General features: G+C 38.4%; 1 long non-coding RNA gene across 1 annotated transcript in view; it reads left to right on the top strand.

Moving 5' to 3' along the window:
• LOC309663507 overlaps positions 1 to 14,212 on the top strand; it is a 52,331-nt gene extending 38,119 nt beyond the window's left edge. Inside the window, exon 2 of the long non-coding RNA XR_014265323.1 lies at positions 214 to 14,212. This is a non-coding gene — a long non-coding RNA (uncharacterized lncRNA). The remainder of the gene's footprint in view (positions 1 to 213) is intronic.
• Positions 14,213 to 15,025: the final 813 nt, after the last annotated feature.

Raw genomic sequence — 15,025 nt, 5'->3', positions numbered from 1 at the left:
GTACTCAATCTATACTTATTACCTGGATGAACAGTCGCCAAATTGCCCCCAGCTCAGCTCTCTCCTCTCCTCTGTTCCCTGATCTAAACCTGCCTCTGCCTGTAAGGCCTTCCCTGCCTTCTCATTCCTCTCTGGTCTCTCCACTCTTGTTCTCCCATGGTCCCTAGTTCAGAATTCCACATGTCTGTGTTTTTGCTGCATTTTCCACTCCAGATGGGCAGCGACTGCAGACACAATGTCAACACCAAAGCTAATGGTCCAGAGGGAGCGCTGGTTCCCAGAGCCCAGGGGGCACCTACTTCTACAGGTTCTTAGGTGGCTTGTGTGTGTCAGATGAGGCTTCCTCCTCCACTCCTGCCCCCACCTACAACCCGCGGCCACATCCTGAGGATTTTTGACTTCTGACCTCCGGAGCTGCAAACCGAGTGTCCAAAGGGCCTGTCTTTGGCTTTACTTTGGGAGCAATTAGTTATCCTAACCAAGGAGGAGGTCACTCATCATTTCATTCCCACCGCAAGGACGTGTGGAAAAACTGGGGTGATCGGAAAGTTTCCAGACAAAGAGGAAAGGTCTGTCTTGGGGTGCCACGTGCACTCGGCTCACGGGTGAATAATGTTTAATGCCTTAGGGAACTCTCTTGACATTATTGGTCAAGAAAAAACAAACCTCCTGCAGCTTGATACACGGAGAGACTCACCATCATGGGTTGAAGGAACCCAACCCCCACTCATGAAAACAGTACATAATACTGAGCCCTTATGTGCCACACACTGTCTTATGTGTTTTACATGCATCATTATTCCTGATAATGACCTTTTGAGTTGGCTGCTGTGATACCCCCATTTTACAGATGGGGAGACCGAGGCCCTAGTTACACAGCTGGGAAAGGGGCGCTGCTGTGTTGGTCACCAGAAAGCCCCTCTTGGCATTTTTCCATCAGGAGTCCAGAGGGACCCGCCACTCACACACTCCAGTGAGGTGGGCACAGCTTGTAAACTGGCTGGTCTTAGGGCCACAGCCTGTGGCCCCCGATTGGGGCAGGGCACAGTCTCAGTTCCTCAGATCTAGACCCCAGAGTCTAGCCAGCTTCCACCTGCTGCAATGAGTGGAAAGTGTATTCCAATCCTTCCATCTTCCTTTGTTGGAGCCCACAGCACAATCACTAACTGAGGTGTCCACAGGATCTGGGCAGGTGGTGCAGGTGCAGACAGAGGCAAATCATGGGCACGTGTCCTAACGGGGAGGGCCGCTCCTCAGCTAACTGCTGTCATGTTGCAATTTGGGCCCTGTGTGGCCAGATCTTACTGTTTTCCAGTGAAGCCAGTAATCGTGATTTTTAATGAAATTAGAACACTCTTTAACACCATACACAAAAATAAACTCAAAATGGATTAAAGACCTAAATGTAGGACTGGATATTATAAAACTCTTAGAGAGAACACTCTTTGACATAATCGCAGCAATATCTTTTACGATTCGTCTCCTAGAGTAATGGAAATAAAAAAAATAAATAAACAAATGGGACCGAATTAAACTCAAAAGCTTTTGCACAGAAAAGGAAACCATAAACAAAACGAAAAGACAACCCACAGAATGGGAGAAAATACTTGCAAATGATGCTACTGACAAGGGATTAATCTCCAAAATTTACAAACAGCTCATGCAGCTCAATATCAAAAAAACAAACAACCCGATCAATAAATGGGCAGAAGACCTAAATAGACATTTCTCCAAAGAAGAAATACAGATGGCCAAGAGGCACATGAAAAGATGCTCAATGTCACTAATTATTAGAGAAATGCAAATCAAAACTACAATGAGATATCACCTCTCACCAGTCAGAATGGCCATCATCAAAAAGTCTACAAATAATAAATGCTGGAGAGGGTGTGGAAAAAAGGGAACCCTCCTACACTGCTGGTGGGAATGTAAATTCATACAGCCACCATGGAGAACAGTATGGAGGTTCCTTAAGAAACTAAAACTAGAGCTACCACATGATCTAGCCCACTCCTGGACATATATCCGGTGAAAAACATGGTTTGAAAGGATACATGTACCCCAGTGTTCACTGCAGCGCTGTTTACAATAGCCAAGACATGGAAGCAACCTAAATGTCCATCGACAGATGAATGGATAAAGAAGATGTGGTACATATATACAATGGAATATTACTCAGCCATAAAAAAGAATGAAATGATGCCATTTGCAGCAACATGGATGGACCTGGAGATGATCATACTAAGTGAAGTCAGACAGAGAAAGACATATATAACATCGCTTATATGCAGAATCTAAAAAAAATGATACAATTGAACTCATTTACAAAACAGAAACAGACTCATAGACATAGAGAACGAACTTACGGTTACCAGAGGGGGAAGGATGGGGGGAGGGGTAGATTGGGAGTTTGGGATTGACATGTACACACTGCTATATTTAAAATAGATAATCAACAAGGACCTATTGTATAGCACAGGGAACTCTGCTCAATACTCTGTAATAACCTACATGGGAAAAGAATTTTAAAAAGAATAGATACATGTACATGTATAGCTGAATCACTTTGCTGTACACCTGAAACTAACACAACATTGTTAATCAACTGTACTCCAATATTAAATAAAAATAAAAAAAGAACATATTAATACAAAAAAAAAAAATCTTCGGGCAGTAAACAAAGACTTCCTGTCTGAGCTCTTTGCCATAAACACAAATAACCCTAAACTGTCAAATCCATGTTAGTAAATCTGAAACTCCCCATTCCCTCCAACACATAGAATGGCTATCTTTTCCTAGCCTTGGAAACAGCTATTTAACTACTTTGTGATTGTTACCAAGTTACTATCTTTACCCTATTCGAAAATGTTTTCTTCTCTGTCTTCTGGCTTAGTCATCAGATTTTTCTCAGTTAGTTTCTGTTTCTGTATCTCCTCTACACCGAAAGACTACATTTCTTCCCACATGCAGCGGAAGGTCCCGATGGCCCATAACCACAGATGTTATTACTTACGGATAGTGGAGAAATTGAAGAGAGAACGTACAACTCATGCTGGTTATTCTGGGTTGTTTGAAAGACTCAGTCATTCATAAACCATCATCCACGAAAAAGCAGGTTCAGGCTATACTTCTATCCAGAGAAATCTACAAAAGAGCTGCCCATGTGAATGCCCATGTGAATGGCTTTTTAGTCACAAATCACATCTGCTTTGCAGAACACCTATCCTGTCATTTTCCATTTAGGGACCTATTTGGAACCAATGTTTCATTATTTTTCATCTATTGTTTATAACTGTGACAGAGCTCTCCTAAATGATGCTTATTCAGAACCCCCCTGAACCCTACTTTCAGCTCCTGGATGATGACTTCCTATTTGAGTTGCCCCAAGACAGTCTAAAATGATTTTTATGATATGCCACATATTCTAAGTTTTAAATCAGACCTTTCTAAACAATACCCTACAACTTTTGTGAAAGTCTTATGCAGGCGTTTTCACATGATACTCACAAACAGAAAACTAATTTTATTTGAAAATAAAGTTATGTGGTCCTAAAAGTGTTTTTCTAGTGACATAGCCCCCACCACCACAGGAAGAGGAAAAGAACAGACCGTTGATGCACCAGACACTGCATTAGGTGCTTTGTATACATTATCCCAACTTTTCTTCACAGCAATCTTATGAATGATATTAACTCCCATCTTGCATATGAGAAACAAAGTTTCAGAGATATCAACTAGCTCAAGTGGCTGAGCTGGGATTTCATCTAATTCTAATGCTCAGCCTGACTTCATGGGTCACGTCCCTTTCAAAGAAGGTGTTTTCCCTTCCTTTCGGAAAAAAAAAATCTACCTAGAACAGGAAAGGAAAAAGGTAAACCAATTCACCTCGAATTTGGAGGGGGGGTGCAAAGCTATCATTCTCCCAAGCTCAAAAGAAAAAAATGTAGTAATAAATTGCTTTTAGTGAAATATATAATGTAGATTGTAAAAGCAATAAGTCAATGATTTTGTTTAAATAATATGAGCACCAAACATATAAACATTTAACACAGTCATTTTTTATTAGAGCTCTACACAGACTTTTAAAAATGATCATTCTACGCATCTGCTCCACATCTGTAGTCTTTCTGTCTACAACTTTACTGCTGGTGGCAACAATGAAATCACACCATCTCCACTGTTAGACAAATCTAAGAGGCCTCCCCACTGAGCATAGTGTTAGGGAACAAAATGGAAGGAAAATGAATGTTTGGGCATATGGCATGGGGGTCAGGAGCAGTCTGTAGAAGAAAAATTGAGAATCCAGAGAGACAGTACCTAACATTTCAGATGGTTGAGGTATTCTAGGCAACAGAGCTATAGACATACTCTGGAATAAGTACAGTTATAGATTGTAATGTTAAGATTCCAAGTTAGAAAGCCCAGTCTGTCTGTAAACTGTTCTATCTGTAATTGATCTGTTGCCCACCAAATGGTTGTTTTTATTGTTGTTTTTTAACTTTAGTCTACAAACTGTGAAATGATAATTACTACTGTGTTTATTCAGATTCAACAGTGAGTTAAATCACCAGTCCACAGAATTAGAGATAGACCCAACCCACTGGATTGGGCAAAATGCCTCTATTATTTCTCTATGACTGTTAAATCTACGTTATATATTTAACATGAAATGTATATTTAAGTTTTAAATATACATTTATGAATCAATATAAAATATGTCCAGTGTGGAAGGCAAAATAATGGCCCCTAAAGATGCTCATTTCCTAATACCTGGAATTGGTAAATGTTATCAGGTTGCATAGGCCAGGGGAATTAAGGTTGCTAATTAGCTGGCCTTGAGATGGGGCGATTATCCAGGTGGCCCAATGTAATCTCAAGGGTCCTTGAAAGAGAAAAAGGGAAACAGAATAGAGAAGGTCAGAGTGAGTTGATATGAGAAAGACTCGATTGATAATTGCTGGTTTTGAAGATGGAAAGGAGCCATGAGCCAAGGAATGTGGGCAGCCTCTAAAAGCTGGAAAAGGAAAAACAACAGATTCTCCCTAGAGTCTCCAGAAGATAACACAGCCTGTTTTTAGCCCAGTGAGACCAATTTCAGATGTCTGACCTCCAGAGCTGTAAGGTAATAAATTTGCATTTTTGCAAGTGACTAAGGTTGCAGTCATTTGTTACATCAGCAATAGGAAACTAATACACCTACTACAGTCTTCCCTCTGTATCCAGGCAGGATTGGTTCCAGGACCCCCAGAGCATTCCAGAATTCAAGGATGCTCAAGTCCCTTATATTAAACGGGGTAGTATAGTCAGCCCTCTGTATCTGTGGATAAGGAGGGCCGACTGTATTCTGAAGCAAAATGTTAATGAGTATAAAAGTCTGGGTATATTGACTAATAAAGATACTTATATTTTTAGATACTGACAGAAGTATTGTTGATTCCCAAGGGAAGTTTAGTGTATTTAAATGCCATTAAAGATTTTAAAAGGAGGGAAGAGGGACAGTAGCTGAAACAATGAAACAGGATGTAGACCATTGATAATTGTTGAATGGTGGGTGATGGGTACATGGGGTTCATTATACCATTTTACATGCTTTTACTGAATGTTTAAACATGTTCAAAACCAAGTTTAAAAACATTTTTACACCTCCCTCCAATTAAATAACTTTCAAGAGGGGCCCTTTAAGCAAACCAGTACTATATTAAACAAATACTCTCTATTTCTTTTCCTAGAATGAAATACGAAAGACAAAAATCAAAACATTTTCTCTTGTGATTTAATATGAATCCTTTGGTATTGTTATATTTCCACTGGAGATGATAACTACCACATTTTCATAGCAGATGATTTGTTTTCTGCCTAAGTTTGAAAACAAAGTTCTCTGTGCCTACTCAGAGAATTATGTGAACATTTTTGGTTCTATTAGCATAAAGAAATGCTCCTAGTGATGAAAACAGAACGGGAGAAACCAGACACAATGGATTTGTATGATAAAAACCAGAACATAAAAATATAGCATTGCACCATGAAAAAGTATAATACTATCTTGATAAGTGTACTAATTAATCCCACTATTGCTAGCATTATGTAAAAATTATTCCATCTTGCGTGATGTATTCTGTCAGAGTCTGAAAAACAGATAAACAGAGACTAAGTTTCTATGATATTAGTACAACAAAAAAAGTAGAAATTTTCCAAAGAATTGGGTGAGTCTTACGACTTCCTTGAGATAATCAAATGACCAACATGACAAGCTACTATAAAGCAGATAGACATTTTTATTTTTTTAATTATTGAATTTATTAGCTTCTTATGGCCTGCGAAAAGGATAAATGTTTAAATCATATTGGTTCACACAGAGATTTTTGCACAGAAGCAAACCTACATACAAGTAAATCCACTAGAAGAATTAGCCAATTGGAATAAAAAAGAAAAAGGTCTGCGATTCTTCTGTGTGCTGGTATAATTCTGAGGGTCTTAGCGCCTACATAATTTTAGTATCTATTGTATATTTTTTTTCCATCTCTGCTCTCTCTTGATATTCCCTTTCCTTATGCCAAGTAGCAGCAGTATTTTTTGGAGAAAGCAGAGCATCATTCTAAAAAGTTTACATCTAAAGTGCTTATGGAAATCATGTCTCCTTGTCTTAATTTTACTTTCTATGGAAAGTTGGATCATAGATGCTGTGATTCTTGGCCCTTATCTATCCTTCTTCCTTAAAATAAGTTTCTATTCTTATAGATGTATACATCATAATGCAACATTAAGAACCATGACATAAATTGTATCTTCCAATTCCAGGAAAATATAAGACCTAAAAAAAAAAAAAAAAACCATCCTATATTTAAATAACTCCAGGAAAGTTTTTACAAATTCAGCTGTTACCATTTTATCTTTTTAACACTGCCACCACCACCACTGCCACCACCAAGAAACATTTCCCTATATTTGATCTATGCAGTGTGAGAACTTGGCCTCTGGTTCTCTTTGATGAAAACAGAAAACAGCTGGTAACCATTATGTATATTATATACCTTCAAACGCTGCAAGAGTGTTATTAGGTTACCTTCTTCCCTTCTCCAAGATAAGCAATTCTGATGTCTTTAACTCTTTCTTGTAAGTTCCATTTCTAACCCTTTCATCAACATTCATGGTCTCTTCTGAATCCTCTCCAAATTTCAGAGTTCCCTTAAAATGTGGGCCCCCAAACTGGAAAGTGCTTCCTTATAAATTTCTGACTAGCGCTGAGGAAGAAAAAGTACCATCTATTTATCCATCTGTCTATTTACAGTTAAGTGATCATGGAGGGGCTACCACCATAGACCATAGATGTTGGGTGTATTTTGGTGCTAAAGCAGCATGAACATTAAAAGGGACAAAGCATGTCTGTTTTTGCCTTAAGTTCTTGGCTTCAGTGAGACCACACCTAAAAGGGACCTTAAGACATGTCTAAAACCAAATAACAGACAATGTCTGGTCTAAATCAAAGACAGAGGCATTCTACTGACTCAGAATCATTATCTTGGAAACCACTTGTTCTTACATGGTAAAAGGTTAATTACCTAATTCCATTAGGGGTTGGGGGATGGGGTAGGGGTTTTGTGTGTGTGTGTGTGAGAGAGACACTCAGATAGTTCTTCCTTGTTCACATATCTTTGTCAGTCTTAAAATGCAGATAGTATCTTTGTGAAAATGTATCAGTTTTATTTGTTTCATTCCATGAAAGAAGCCAAGGTGTCTAACTATACCTAGCAAATTTCCCATATTTTAAAGCAAGAACCTTACTCCATTTTCCTTTTAAATGTTCTGCCCATTGCTCTGATGCTCACCTCCTTTTAATTGTCTTTTCTAGTCGTTCACTTTGTTTTTCCCTTCTATCCCTTTATTTTCCCTGTTCTGTTTCCTTCCTTCTCATTCATCATATCTAATATCTACATACATCAACTGTGAATGGAGCTGAAGAGATCTAGTAAAAATGTGAGGTGGGGTGGAGGAGAAGAGACTTAGTTAAGGATAGAAAGTCGCCGCAGTTCACATTTGAAAACATCAAATAGGAACGATGGTATTAGGTACACGTAATTAGGAAGCAACAGAAAAGACAGGAAATAAAGTTATGGAGTGATCAAAACCTGTCACAGCACCTCAGACTCAAACTTTCAACAGTTCAGCATTTGAGATGTTTTTATTCTAAAATGCGTCGTGAGTTGTATTTCATCAAAAATAAAGTTTGGAATAAAGCAGTCCATTTTTTAAAACTTCTCTCCACAGCCTGGGGGAGAAACATCTCCTAGACTCTCCACTTCAAAAAGAAGCTCTGTTTATTCGTGTGGCGAAAGTGAGAATTAAGCCCAAGAGTCAGAGGAAGAGAGAGAGGAATCCCAACTCTGACTAACCACGGGCAGGCCGGAGTATTCACAGCCAACCTGCTTGGCAAATTGATGTTTGAAAATGTTATGTCTCAAGGGTGGGAAACACTGCAGGCGGAGTGTTTGTGGTGTTTTGTTATCACACAAAAATCTCTGTGTACCTGGCCTCGGTGTCCAAATCATTTCAAACCCAGGCTTCGCACCAAATTATGTCAACATATGACTCAGAAGAGGCAGAAAGGGAAAAACAGGCACAAAGAAGGCAAAGCTGGGGAGAAACGAGCAAATAAAAGACATAAGCCAAAGTAAGCCAGCTTGGTTCTGAGGAGAACGGCAAATACATTTTTTTAAACCAGTCAAAGGTAACAGGGAAAGATGAATGTACATCTTCTCATGACTAGACCTTTCTTCTCATCTCAGGGGAACAAGGTGATAATCAGAAAATGTATAAGATGTAGAAAGAGAATTAACATTGCCCTTTAATACAAACCTTTGCCAGAAAGTGCCAATTATTTATATTCTAGTCTCTCGGCTCCAGTGGGGATTTGTGTTAGGTTTTCTGAACAGTTTATAAATATAGTACATTCATTGTTATTAGAAAATGATACTGTGAGGAAAATCAGATCATTTCTTTGGGGATAAACTACTGGACATTAGTCTCTCACATCCCTGGACCTCAGATAGTGGGCCTTGATACTTTCCTCAAATATCATCTGGTTAATTCTAGTCTCAAATTGCACTCACTTAAAATGGCCATACCTGTATTATTTAAAATGCTTCCATGAAATAAGGAAACTTTTATTTCTCTTACTCCCTGGTCAGAATTATCACCACCAGAAAATGCTGACTGAAAGAAAAAATTGTTAATTTCTTTTCCAGTATACAATAGCAATTGTGTTTCAGTAAAAGTGCAGTGATTTCTGTTTCCTTTTAAGCACCAGTGCTAAATAAAGGCTATGAACCTGCTGGCCTGGGTCTGAATATAAAGTGGATGTTTCGTATAGTGTATAACTTATGATGTGTACGTAGTGAAGCCATCAGCATGCCTATAGAGTGAATAAGTCCCTGAATCAGTCTCCTGGAAAAAGGCGAGTGTGGCAAAAAAATGCCTCGAGCATTTGACCTATTTTACCAGACAATTTAGAAAATCCAGTGTTTTTTGCCTTAATATAATATGCAGTGGTTGATCAAATAATCTCAAATACATACAATAAAATCCTATGTCCTGATTCTCCTGGCTCTGCAGACACAACCAACCATGTAAATACAAGAATATAAAAAGGAGATGAATGCTGGACGGCAGTGAAAAGATGGCAAATTCCATTCAATTAGGCAAGATTGACTTGAGAGTTTAAAATTCTATTTGGAAACTAGTAAGACATTGTACGAGATTTTTTTCTCTTAAAAGAAAAATCTAATACTTTTCATTTTTTGGTATATTTTATACAAGATTCCTAAATATTTCACATGTGTTTCTAGTGAAATTCTGTGCTTTGGAAAAAAAAGGGGGTAATGAAATGTTAATGATTATGAAATGCTAATGACCCAAGGGGTCTTATGTAATAAAATCCATGTTGCTCAATCTGATAAACTGAGAAGGGCAATAAATGTGACTTTTCTAATTTTAACTACCGTATAATTATAGAATAAAATGAGTTGTGAATCCAATTTCTTCTTTAGGACTTTTATTCTAGACATAGTTTCCTTAAGAAACTTGAGAACGAAGGGTGCCCGTGAACGAATGTGGAAACAGATTCTAATGAGTGTAGAAAGGTCGTGCTTGGGTTAGCCGGTAAGGAGGAGACCAACCACATCTTCTATTGTAGCAACATCACAGCTGCCACTGCTCTGTGCCCAGACTGTGCCAGGCATGTGACGGCAAAGTCAGTGGCTGAGACACCCTGTAGTCACTGAGGGTCCACATATATCCCCATATATGTTGTGAGTGATGGACTGGCTGTGGCTGATAGTCTGAGACTTTCTGCTTACAAACCGTGTTGTATGGAGTACTAACTGCCATGTGGTAGACCTCTCGGCTTTGCTTGAGTTTTTTAAATTGCTATTCTGCATTTTTCAGAACTTGAGAAGGGGAGGTTTGAGACTGATGTGTGCAAAAAAATGAAGGTGACCGTTGGGTGATGTACATCCATCCTCAAGTGCTACAAAGTAATAAGCAAAGACTATGAACTCCACTCCGGGACCTGAGCAGGTCCTGTGTTTTAAATGGTCATTCTAGAGCAAATAGAAAGAATTTCTGTCAGTGTACTAGCTGTCTGGTATGCACATAGAGCAGGACTTTCATGCATCATGTAGCAATTAAAAATAGAGGACCAAAAATAGAGTTATATGACATGGTTCCTAGCTACTTGTAGAGTCTCAGTCAGTGTTTCCTGGATAGGTGGTTGGGTGGATGGTTGAATGGAAGGAAAGAAGGAAGGAAGGGAAGAAAGAAAAGACTGTCATCGCCCCAACAGTTTGGGAGTCAACATTTTCAATACTATCCAGAGTAAATATTTGCCTCTGGACATCAAAGGGAGAGGTTGAAGGAAGGGACCACTGTACTCCAAAATCCTCTCTCTCTTCTTCTTCTCTAACCCCAAGTAAGAGGAGGACTGGGGCTTCCCTGGTGGCGCAGTGGTTGAGAATCTGCCTGCTAATGCAGGGGACACGGGTTCGAGCCCTGGTCCGGGAACATCCCACATGCCACGGACCAACTGGGCCCGTGAGCCACAATTACTGAGCCTGCGTGTCTGGAGCCTGTGCTCCGCAACAAGAGAGGCCGCGATAGTGAGAGGCCCACGCACCGCGATGAAGAGTGGCCCCTGCTTGCTGCAACTAGAAAAAGCCCTTGCACAGAAACGAAGACCCAACACAACCATAAATAAATAAATAAATAAATACAATTTAAAAAAAAAAACACACAAGGCTGCTTCTTTAAAAAAAAAAAAAAAAAGGCTAAGAGCAGGGGCTTTCACAAAGCTCCACAGTCAGAAGCAATAACATGGCATGTCCTTCCACAAATGTGCCAGTAGCAGCTTTAAAAAAAAAAAAAAAAGAGGAGGACTGATGTGGATGGGTTAAGGATAAGGACAACTTGGTGGCGACAGAACTGTAGAAAATGTGCTGAAGGAAAGGGCTTGAGGTTCAGGAATTTGGGTCTCAGATGACTTAAAGTTAGATTTCTTAACACTCCATTATCTTCAACAATATTTGATGAATTTGTAGGATAATCTATGTACCTTTCAATGCTATTTAGATATTTGAATTCCATCCGTTCAATCAAAGGACTGTTCTTACTGCATGGATTTCTTTTTTATGATGTTAATAATGAAATCTTGCAACAGCAACTCTTGTCTGAACCAAATTTAATCTTTTGAGTGTCAAAGGAAATACTTTAGTTACTATAAGTTCATGTTGTAGGAGTTAAAGGAGTAGCTTCTTTTAAAAGTTTGAGGGCTTCTAATCACACATTTTTCTCTTGTAATACATAGTTACTGGGGGGAAATTGGAAAATACAGAAAAATATAAGAAATAGAAATTATTTGTTAGATTTCCTTTCAGAGATAAGGAGGGCAATGCCAGTGTTGCCAATATTCTAGTTCTTTTTCTTCCTCTTGAGAATAAAGTTCCCCAAAGTAGGTGGGGCATAAATGAGTTCTGGTCAGTGGTATAAAGATGCAAGTGATGTGTCTCAGTTCCAGACTATACCTTTGCAACTCCTTTCTTCACCTGCCAAATGAATGCATAAAGGAATTCAGTCTCTAGAAGATGGGAAGTGCCTGGTTCCCCAAATGCAAATTGAATGCAGAAAAGTCACCCTCCAATCCTGCATTGGATGATGACATAACAAGTAATAAACTTTTAGTGTTAAACCACAGAGACTTGGGGGGGTTGTTTATTACAGCAAGTAGCCAACCCTGACTAATACAGACAATCACTAACATTTCCTCATGGTTCCTTTCAGTCTTTTTTCTATGTATATATTCAGCACAGCTGTGGTCGTTTAAAAATACGCCTTTGTATTCTGAATTTTTATTTAATACTATCTCAGAAGGATTTTCTGTTCTATTATAAATGCTTCATAAATGTAACTCTTAATAACTACATAGTATTCTATCATATGTATATATTACAATTTATATAACCAAAGTTTATTTGCAGATAAGTTCTATTCAGTTTTTTACTGCAACTATATGATAAACATATTTATGCATAAATTTGTGTACACATATCTTTTCATTTTCTTTAAATAGATTGTTAGAATCACTGGGTTAAATAGTGTGAATATTTTAAGTATTGATTCAGATATATACTGGCAAACAGTTTTTCCTAAAATCTACATTCCCATCATAAGTGATACAGAAGTGCTTCTCTTATCACAATTTCAGTAGTATCAAGAATTATAATAATGAGTAATTTTAACTAAAATTTCTGTTCTTAACATGGAAATGTGCCTTTGACAACAGAGTTAACAGACTATGAAGAAAATAAGTTGTACAGTGTATGCTGGGTTCTATAGATTATCTGCTTCTTAAGTAGTGGAGCTGCAGATTCCACTATGTTTACAAATTCCAGCATATGAAAGGCAGAATCTTCAAAAATAGGAGACCACTTTAACAGCATAAGCTGTTCAAAATCTATTAGAATGAGGGCAAAGGACTGGGAGATAATATTTGAATAGGACTCTGAAGAATAAATTGGGAGCCTGCCACTCAGATAGGAGGGCAAAGGACACTACAGATGGAGAGCTATATATGCAAATACATGGAGGCATAAATGACGGGCCAAGAGTGGAAAATAACAAGCCCATCTGTCGTTTTAAAACTTTGGAGGATGGCACAGAAGCTAAGACTGAAAAGAAGCTGTAGCCTGTGAAGGGCTATACCTGCCAGGCTAAGGAGTCTGGAATTTATCCTGTAACTAATAGAAGACAGACATGTTCATAACTGAGTTGCTTTTTAAGAAATAAAAATGACTTTGCATCATGTACAAGCCACTTTAAAGACATTATCATTTTTGATTCTAAAAACAACTCCACGAAGTAAGTTCTATATTATTCACACTTATAAGGTATGTCAAAATTGAGGTCAGCATCAAGTCACCTGCATGAAAGAGCTAAGATGTGAACCTAGGTCTTTCTAGCTTCAAGCCCATGATCTTCTCATTGTACCATATTGCCTTCTATGCTATAATGATGTGGAGGACAAATTGGAAAAGAAACACAGTAAAGGCAATGAGACATGTTAGGAGGATATTACCTTGTTCAGGGAAAAGAAAATTAGATCCTTAATTAACTATCTCTAGGATAAAGTAGAGTTCAAAAAGCCAAAATCAAAGGAAAGAGATTTTCAAGAAAAGGGGACTAGATTTAACATGGCAAGTACCTGATGGCCTTCTCAAGAGACTTCCAGAAGAGAGGCAGAAGATAGGATGGGAGATGAGGGGTGGGAGCCAGAGTAAATGGGAGGTGACATTATAGAAATGGTATGAAAGTATGGTTGAGACCCTTATGTCATATCTTCTCTGAGTCCTTTTATATCACTGCTAGGACCACTCATCATAATACTTCAAGATCATAATAATCAGTTTATATTATCAGAAACTATGTTATGGTTATAGACATATTTCCATTTGTCATCAAAATATACTGGAGTGGAGAAGCCATCTCATAACATTAGGAATTAAACTGCAGAAACTGTAGAAAAGTCCTAGCTTCAATAATATGATAACAGATTTCTCATGACATCTTTGAAAAATTGCACTAAGAAGTATACCTGTGTCATTCCATCTATATCCAGGCACCATAGTAATTTACTCCAAATCAGAGATGAACCTTTTGTTCTGAGGAAGACTATAGAGGAGAGAGGTTTTAGTCAACTAAGGTACTACTGAATAAATTGTGCATACTATGGACTAATTTAATTATACTGCTACTAATGGTTTATGTTAAACTCTATAGATATAAAAGGACACTGAAGAAAGACCTTAAGAAGTCCCTATATGTAGTGTTTGTACTTAATAAATTTCTCAGTATCCTTGAGATAAGATCTTTGCAAAAATTGGCCTTGTCTATGCCTATTAATTGTTGATCATTAATGACATGACTATAGATGCCCAATCAGTGATCCAGAAATAGTTTCACTTATGTCATTTAGAATTTCTGTTATCCTTCAAATCCTTGAATTTCCTCACATTCTAGAGTTTTCTTTCAGAGATCTTATAAAGACTCTACATGTGTGTATCAGTCAGAAAACAGAAGTTACTCTAGACATTTCCAACAGAGGAGTTTAATACAGGAAATGTGTTACACTGGTAACGGAAGCTCTGAGAAGGCAAGTAAAGGATGGTGACAAAACCAGAGGTTAGAAAATTAGTAGCCACAACTACTAGAAGGAGGAAGGGAGAAATCAATGCTACTGAAGTTTCAAAGCCAAGTCCCAATGCCAAGTGGAACCATAGTGGGCAACTCAGTGGGAACTGGAGGCACAGAAGAGACAAAGGAGAGACAGAGCTGTTACTCAAAGCAGAGAGAGAAAAGAAGTACCTTATCTTCTCCCTTTCTCCTGATTTCCAGTCTCTCACTTATGCCTCCTATTGGCCAAACTCTCCAAATGCCAGAGTGCAAGGGAACCTGGAAAGTGGAGCTCCCTCCAATATGTAGA

This window comes from Balaenoptera physalus (assembly GCF_965194825.1).
Source record: "Balaenoptera physalus genome assembly, chromosome: 6".
Taxonomy (NCBI): Eukaryota; Metazoa; Chordata; class Mammalia; order Artiodactyla; family Balaenopteridae; genus Balaenoptera; species Balaenoptera physalus.
The sequence above is the reverse complement of the archived record's forward strand: the minus strand, read 5'-3'. Positions and strand labels throughout refer to the sequence as shown.